At 44.7% G+C, this 8,776-nt stretch overlaps 1 protein-coding gene and 1 pseudogene across 2 annotated transcripts in view; one reads left to right on the top strand and one right to left on the bottom strand.

The window, feature by feature from the left end:
* LOC147016900 (uncharacterized) overlaps positions 1 to 8,776 on the top strand; it is a 394,344-nt gene that overhangs the window by 21,000 nt on the left and 364,568 nt on the right. The gene's annotated exons all lie outside the window — the stretch shown is intronic.
* LOC147016912 (uncharacterized) lies at positions 5,863 to 8,774 on the bottom strand (annotated as a pseudogene). The gene is made up of 2 exons (XR_015049246.1): positions 7,476 to 8,774; positions 5,863 to 7,217 (listed from the first exon to the last, which is right to left on the bottom strand). The product of XR_015049246.1 is annotated as an uncharacterized LOC147016912 (transcript).

Raw genomic sequence — 8,776 nt, 5'->3', positions numbered from 1 at the left:
AAAGGCAGAAAGTAACTGCGTTTCACGTCCCACAAAGTATTTTTTTCATGAAATATCACCATTTTCATTCCTCCGCATAATGTGATAATTAACGTACCTTCATTGGGCGGTGTATACGAGACACCTTCTGGGATCGCTGTGGCCAAAACGTGCATCACCTCGTACCTTTGTAATTGAAATGTCACTTTTTTTCCTCAAAACGGTATCTTCATTTAATGATCGAAGATGCGTTGTTCAGTCTTCAAATGTACATGAGACCTTGAAAACAATCTGATATATAGTTACCTGGGAAATGGGGAACAGCATCGACCAATGCACACGTCTCTGGCTCAGGCGGAAGTGTCGCTTCATTTATTGGCACACATGATGATCACCACATACATTCGATTACACATACTGTTATGTATACATCTATCGAAAATTCCAGCAGTGTGTGTGTGTGTGTGTGTGTGTGTGTGTGTGTGTGTGTGTGTGTGTGTGTGTGTGTGTGTGTGTGTGTGTGAGTGTGTGTGTGTGTGTGTGTGTGTGTGTGTGTGTGTGTGTGTGTGTGTGTGTGTGTGTGTGTGTGTGTGTCCCCGACCGCTGTTTCTCGACAACCACTGGTCCGATCTAATTGAAACTTGCCAGGTTTATTGCTGGAGCCCTGTGGATGTGCCTTTTCAAGGTTTGATATTAATCGGACAAGTGGTTTCCAAGTTATGGCCATTTATTTACCAACCAGTGACAGGACATGGAGCTATGACATCACGATTGACGTCACAATTCTTTTATTTGTTTATTATTATTATTTATTTTCTTTGCACGTGCAGCCACGCACGTACGGGCACATACTAGTTTTACAAAAGGAACACACTGACCCGATGACACAACGCTCAGGACATGTGCTTAAATTATGCATATGGCAAAATTTACGGATTTCGAGAAAAACTACCAAACCAATAAAATTCAGAAGCCAACCTGAGTAACAATCTTATGATAATTCACCAAATGTCCGTCCGTCCGTCTGTCTGTTCCCAGGTACCGCAAAAACGGTGAACCGATCGCAACCATTTTTTGGGTGTTTAATCCTGGGACCCCTTGGACTAAAATAGGCATAAATATAATTACATGACCCCATCGACGGCTCCCATAGGGAGCGGGTGCTTCTTGTAATATTAATTGAAGATGTTGACCCTGGTCCCCTGTTGGCAACAACACCGTCACTCTTACATCACTTATGGTTGTCGGGAATGGTGCTCATTCCAGGTATGGATTGATTTTGATTATTATTCCAGGAATGGATTGATTTCTCTGAAAGTAGTGAATATAGCGCATTACGTTGTTGAGTTAAGTATTGATGCTGCAAGTAAGTCTGTGTCGTACGCTATTGTGTGATTTTGAGTTGCAAGGCCTACCCACTCGGGGAATTGAATACTGGGTGTGCGCTGCCGCTCGCCACGTCGCCACAGGGCGAATCCCCCTTACCTGTGGCTAAAATTTTAAACCACCCATTAACCACTGTGACTAATCCATGTTATAGTGGTTTCTTTACCAGTTTTAGACGAAATTTGGGTGATTTTAGCACAGAATTCAACCTTCGTTGCGACGGCCGCCATTTTGTATTTTTGGATTACGGAATCACGCGTGATTTCGTACAAGCTTATATACACTGACTTTAGTAGTTTTAAACTAGTTTCTAGTCAAAAAAAATCGATCGAAATTACGCATGATTCCCATGATCCTCGTCTCAAAATTTTATTTTAATTTTTTGGAATTTTTTTTCTTTTTTTTCCGGAATGATTTGGCGCTACTCGGCGCTACATGCTTCGTTGGGTCAGTGGTTGCCAGGTGAGTTTTGACACAATCAGTAGTAGTACCTGTAGTAGGACGAGTTTGTTTGGATGAGTGAGTTTGATGGGTGACGTTGGTTGGTTGGATGAGTGAAGTTGAGGGGTGAGATTGGTTGGAAGTGTGAGTTTGATGTGTGAGATTGGTTGGATGAGTGAGTTTGATGGGTGACTTTGGTTGGTTGGATGAGTGAAGTTTTTGGGTGAGATTGGTTGGATGAGTGAATTTGACTGGCATGAGGTTGGTCCAATCCGGGTCCACAACCACCCCCATCCCCCACTAGTGTAATGTCCAGGGAGCAGTGAGACACGGAGAGTCGTGAGGGTTGTCGTAACTGTTTATTGCGTTCCCGGATGAACACTACTACGAGCCTCTCGCGGGCGCGAACAGCGATATGCATTGCAGACACGTGACCACTATCACAACTCCTCCACGCCCCTCAACGCTCCATGCCAATACACCACAACTACCACCTACAAAAGGCACAACGACCATACCCCCCCCCACCCCACACACACACACCATCACCACACCACCACCATCCCTCACAATCACCACCTCCCCTGATGGTCGGTCATTCAACCAATCTCACACGTCAAACTCACTCATCCAACCAATTTGAACAATCCAACTCACTCATCCAACCAACCTCACCCATAAAACTCACACATCCACCTTAAAATTAACTTATTATTTCATTTTGCTAAAAAAAAAAACTTTTGAATAAAATATGTGGCTATTTTCTTTCTCCTGTGGCTAATCATTCTAAACCTGGATTAGCCACAGTGGCTAATTCTTTTTGAAAGCCAGAGCACACCCAGGAATACAATGGGAGCGTTTCCGGTTTGGTCAAACTAAATGTGTTCTGGAGACAGCGATTGTACAAGGATACAAGTGGATAATTGCCTTGTTATAATACATCATGGGGCATTCTGTGCATGATTCATTGAATGGTATAGAGAACCGAATGGGTCGCTCTTCCAACATTTCCTGTTGCCACGAACGCCGCTTTGCAATGTGCCAAGCCTGCATCTCATATTTTGTACCTTTCATTGTTAGTCCAGCAAAATAACTCATAATTGGAATCGTGACTGCTCTGATCCTTCTGCCTCATCACTCTCCACCATCACACACAACAATACCATTTTCGTGCAACATTTTAGTGAGCCAGGCAGTAGTAGATTTTTTTTTCCATCAATCACAAGAGCCTGAGCTAACTTCACGAGTGAATGAAACCATGACAAAACCAGGCACAACAAATCCCACCCATTAAAGGCATAAAGTTATTTTGGGGATCATATTTTAATTTTCGTAACCATGTTTTAGTTTTAATGGAAAATTTGTAATTTTGACCGATGACCGTGACTCCCAAAATTTCGGACCCTACCGATCTTCACAAATATGCATTTTTCACTATAGGAATGGGTCGGATGAGAAGTGACAAATAGAATAAGCTTCACTATAAGCTTAGTTTGAAGTAAATCAGATCATTTTTGACGAAGTTATGAGCGAAAAACGATTTTGATATTTTCGTGACCTTGACCTTGACTGACCTTTGATCCAATTGGACCCAAAAGTTAATGGGGTCATCCAAGGTTCATTGCCCACCTGTGGATTACATTTGATAGTGTTTGCTAAAGCTGTTTTGCCATAAAGTTGCTAGCAAATAGACAGACAAACAAACAAACCGGACGATTACAACATCCCGCTCCCTCCCTCTGGGGGGGGTGGGGGGGGGGACAATAAATAAAGAAATAACACATGTAAACGTGGCATGAGCTGTTATCCAAGATGAATCTCGAAGGGATGCAGGAGAGTAGGTGCGCTGTGTTGAATGAGTTAGATCAGGAACAGCTTATGAAGGCATTTTTTTTTTTTTGTATACCTGGTCGAGGCTCGTGAGAGATCTAACACACAACACACAGCAAGGGGGGAATGAGACAAGAGGGGTGGGAGTGGGAAGGACAAAACAGAGGGAAACAGAAACATTAGATCTGGGATGGGACGGGGAACATGGGGAATAGAAGATGGACATTACAGGGACTTTCAGGAAGGAAAGCAGGGAATTTGAAGGAAGTGGGCTTGGGTGGATTATCGGGGGTATAAAAGATCGAGGATTTGGATGGGGGATGTGTAAGTAGTGAATATCGCGCATTATGTTGTTGAGTTAAGTAATGATGCTGCAAGTAAGTCTGTGTCGTACGTGGTGGTGGTGGTGAGCAGCTGTTTTGAAGGCCTGGAGGGAAGAATGGGATTGAATAGAGTGAGGGAGTTTATTCCAAAGGTGGGAAAAAAGAGGAATGAAAGAGTGAAGGTGAGCAGTCATTCGTGATTTTGGTAGTTTTACCAGAAGGGGGGGTTGTTGGCGGACCTTGAGCACCCTGCGGCAATGTGGTGGGGACAAATCACAGAGAGAGCAGGGGGGGCGAGGCTGGAGAGGACACGGGAGAAGACAGAAAGACCACTGACCAGCCTGCGGTGAGAGTGAGAGGCCCAAAGACTCGGCCTCATCGCGGGAGATGCTAATGATCCGAAATGCCCTGGTTTCCACAGCGTTCTCGGCTCAGGTGGGCCGAGGAAGGACTTTGCACGATGGAGGATTCCCAGTCGGCGACTGGCTTTGGAGGCGAGGTTTGAAATGTGGCTTTCCCAGGAAAGGTCATGGCAAATAGTGTTACCCAGAAGCTTGAAAGAAAGGACTTCCTCCAGCGGGTTGTTGAGAAAGTGGATGGGGGGGGGGGTTCTAAACGGTCCTTTCGGAGAGACATAGTGAGAGTGTGAGATTTGTCCGGATTGAAAGACATGTTCCACGTGTTGGACCAGTTTGTGATTTTATCTCGATCTGCAGTGGGTGAAGAACCTGCTGCTTGCCAGTCTGAGGGATGACCGATGGTTCGGCAGAGGGTGGAGTTATCAGCAAAGAGATATAGAGGATTTTCCAGAGAGTCGGAGAGATCATTGATGAAAACCAGAAAAAGAACAGGGCCCAGAACACTACCTTGAGGAACTCCAGCCTGGACAGGAAGAGGGGATGAAAGAACTCCATTTAGGGCCACACGTTGACTGTGACAGGAGAGGAAGTCTGCGAGCCATGAGTGGAGATGGCCTTGAATACCATAGGAAGAGAGTTTGGTGAGCAGGGCAGGGTTGCCAGACAGTGTCAAAAGCACGCGATATGTCCAGGGATACGGCTCGGATTTCCTGTCTGGCATTGAGGACCTCCATCCATTGTTGGGAGAGCAGAAGCAGCATATCCAGGGTAGAGTGACCTGGTCTGAAACCAAATTGATGATCAGAAATGAAGCCATTGGAGAAGAGGAAGGATTTAATGTCTGAAGCGATGATGGATTCCATAACCTTGCTGATGATTGGGAGAAGACTGATTGGTCTGCAGTTGCAGGGATCTGTTTTTTCACCTTTTTTATGCAGGGCAGTGATGTTGGCTGATTTCCAAGCAGATGGCAGATGACATTGAGCAAATGAGATGGTGAACAGAACCGAGAGAGGGTGAGCAAGAGCAGAAGAGCAGGTTTTCAGGACACGTGGGCTGATGCCGTCTGGACCGGTTGCAGAATCTGAGTCGATGTTTTACAGCAAGCTCTCCACCTTGTCAGGAGAAAAGGACACAGAGTCCAGGGACAGTTGGGTGTGACTGGGTTTGGTGGGTAGAGAAAGCGATGGGTTTTGGACACAAGATTTAGCTGCAAACACCGAGTTTAGGCATTCAGCCTTTTCACGTGCGGTATCAGCAGTGCGGCCATTTGAGGTAAGGGAGGGGATGGAGGCGGAACATACACCAGAAACAGATTTGATTCGATGCCACTAGGATTTTGAGGAGGGAGAGAGGTTTGAAAGTTCAGACTTGAGCTTCCAAAGATGTTGTTTTCTGGCTCCCCTGAGGGTAGATACACACATGTTCCGAGCTTTATGGAAGGAACTGAGATTACCCTCAGTTGGGTTTGCTTTCCATGAGGCAAAGGCAAGTTGTTTCAGGACAACTGCCTCGCCACAAGCTTCAGTAAACCAAGGGCGGGAGGAAGGGTAAGACAACTGAAGACGAGAGTGGATAAATCTGTGCATGAGGCAGAGCAAGTTTCTTTGAAAGAATTCCCAGGATGAGTTGATGTTGGAGAAAGTAGTGATAGGAGACCAGTCTATAAGTTTGATGGCTGCTTGGAGACCCTGCCAGTCGGCTGGAGTGAAATGCCAGACTCGACGGCGGTGAGGTAGTTCTCTGATAATAGCCAGAGAGATGTCCACTTTGATAAGGACGTGGTCAGAAGAACCGATTGGTGCAGAGGAAGAGCAGCAGATATTGTCAGGGAAATTTGTCAAGATCAGATTCAGAAGAGATGGAGTACAATTGGTTGAGATCCGGGTCGGGAAGTTGATCGATTGAGTGAGTCCCAATGATTCGCAGAAAGCTTTTGCTGAAGCGCCATGACAGGTACCCACACCTAGCCAACTGGCATGATGACAATTGAAGTTGCCACATGTGAGGAAGAGAGAGTTTGGATGAGAAGATAAAAGTTGGTCCATGTTTTCAGATAGTGAGGTGTCGATGGAGTCATCAGTGTTAGGTGGATGGTACAGTACACATATAAACATGAGGTGGGAGTGCAGGGGAAGCCGTAGCCAGAGGTATTCCTGGGGGTGTGGGAGAGTGAGGGCAGTGCATGGAGAGTGAGGAATAGAGTCTTTGATTCAGAGAGCAACACCTTCACCAGGACGAGGCTCAGGTATGTCATACCGGAGGAGGGAGTAACCAGGGAGAGAAACTTGGGAGTCAGACACGTCTTGGGGGAGGAAAGTTTCTGTTCGGCAGATTATGTCTGGTTTGTCAGTGGCAACCTGTATGGAAAGATCTGAGAGGTTTGAGTGAAGGCCCCAGATAGTAGTACCAGTGGTAGTACTTCAATCTTTCGCAGTGAATTTCTTGCTACGTCTATGGACCTTTTCCTTTGTCTACAGTCGTGACAGAAAGGATAGAAACCTTCTACTGTCACAAGATTTTAAACAGTACCATAATGGATACATGTGTCCTCATACGCAGCAGAATAATAGGTTAATTATATTTGTGATCTGCAGTCAAGATTGGCTCGCACATGAATGTTCATCAGAAGTGAATCGTCCTCTTCGCCAGCCTCAATATTCCGAAACACACTTTCACACCTGTACAGGATCGACTCCATCTCAACTTCAAGTTCATTCTTCATCTTCTTGGTCGGTCTATTGGAGGCATGGAGGCACCTCCACTTATCGCACTCCTCACACTGAATGACAGTTCCAACGTTCTTTGCTGTGTGAGCAGTATGATTGAAAGGGCAACCATGCCCTTTCGATACATCTCGGCTTTTCATAGAAGGGCGATGATCTTCTGCAGTGGCAACCTTGAAAGAAAAGATTAAATTAAATGACTCGCTCAATGAAGTGCATCGAGCCACAGTCGGCGAGACACATTTTCATGGCTTTTGAAAAAATGGCAAAAAACACTTGTTTGGTTCTATGCTAAAAACTATCAAGCTGGAATTTTAAAATGCAAAAGCTTAAATATTCTGGATTTCAGCTCTGTCGGGCACAATATTTTCAAGACCTGTGAATCAAGAAATCTTCTTGTGAAACCAGCTAAGTCACTGGTTTATATATACCTTGCCATATAACTCTGTGAAGGGCATGTATCTTTCTCCAGATGGAACTGGGTCAGGCAAGTGGTAGATCTGTTCAAATATATCTGGAAGAAGCCTTGGAGCCTTGCAGATGTCACAGTCTTGGCTCTCACACTTTAAGATGCTGAACATGTAATGCCTGATCTTGCAATGTGTTTCAAGGAATCTCTTCAATTTCTCCTTGTGTTTGAGGTGCTGCTTGGTGCCGTCATTTGGGGAAAGGAGTCATTAATCTGAAAAGAGAAATCACAAAAGCCTTTTTGAGTACAGTGGGACAGTGCTGAACATCTATTTCCTTTCCAATATTAAACTACCAAACTTGAGTGTGTCCTCAAAATGGGGTAGGTCTGAGGGAACCACATTCACAATGTCACTTCCATAATGTCCATTTTGAATGGGGCTCTCAGAGCTGCTGCAACAGTACATCAAGACAGGCAGACGCATACTTTTAAAACTTCATTCCAGAACACACCAATGTCCTCTTCAGATGCTGCATCATGGGATTCGAAGTTGTGTTCCTTCAATTTCAACCTTTGGATGAGGGTTGACAGCAGGTCCACCACGGGCTCAGTGGAGTGATTAACCTCTTCCTTCAACTCTGGAATCTTCTCAGCCATACCATGGATACTCTTCAATTGACCACAGCGCTTCAGCTCATTTCACAACACCCACACCTTGCAAGGCAATATTGATGATACTCATGATTCTTTCAACAGGATTTTTCCAACTATGTTGAGGAGGCGTACCGATGGCACACAGAAAGTCTCGGTCAAATTTCAGCCAAAGGAACATCAGTGAGAGTTGAAGTGATAGGTACGTCAACCGGTGGTCAAGGGCCACCATCTGTATACAGTAGGAGAATTGGTTCCAAAGGTCTCACTCTTTGAAGTATTTCCTTCAGTTCTGTCATGTGTCTGTCTCCCAGGAGATGATGGCTGGAACACATTTTCTTTGAAGATGACAAAGCGAAAACGGGTGATTTCATTGAAATAGTATTTTAGCTTCAAATTCGCAAAAATGCTCAAATTAACCGAAAACAAGCTTTTCAAACCAAACAAAAGCATTGTCTGAGTCAACTTTTTGTTCTGCATCACTTCTGAAGCGAAAACGCGCGATTTCATTGAAATAGTGAGTATCTTAGCTTCAAATTCGCACAAAAAAATGCTCAAGTTACCCTAAAACAAGCTTTTTAAACGAAACAAAAGCATTGTCCGACTCAACTTTTTGTTCTCCATCAGTATTCTGAAGCGAAAACGTGTGATTTCATTGAAATAGTGAGTATT

This window comes from Eptatretus burgeri, chromosome 11 (genome assembly GCF_056783735.1).
Source record: "Eptatretus burgeri isolate ZD-2024b chromosome 11, Ebu_testis_v1, whole genome shotgun sequence".
NCBI lineage: Eukaryota > Metazoa > Chordata > Myxini > Myxiniformes > Myxinidae > Eptatretus > Eptatretus burgeri.
This window is presented reverse-complemented; position numbering and strand designations above follow the sequence as displayed.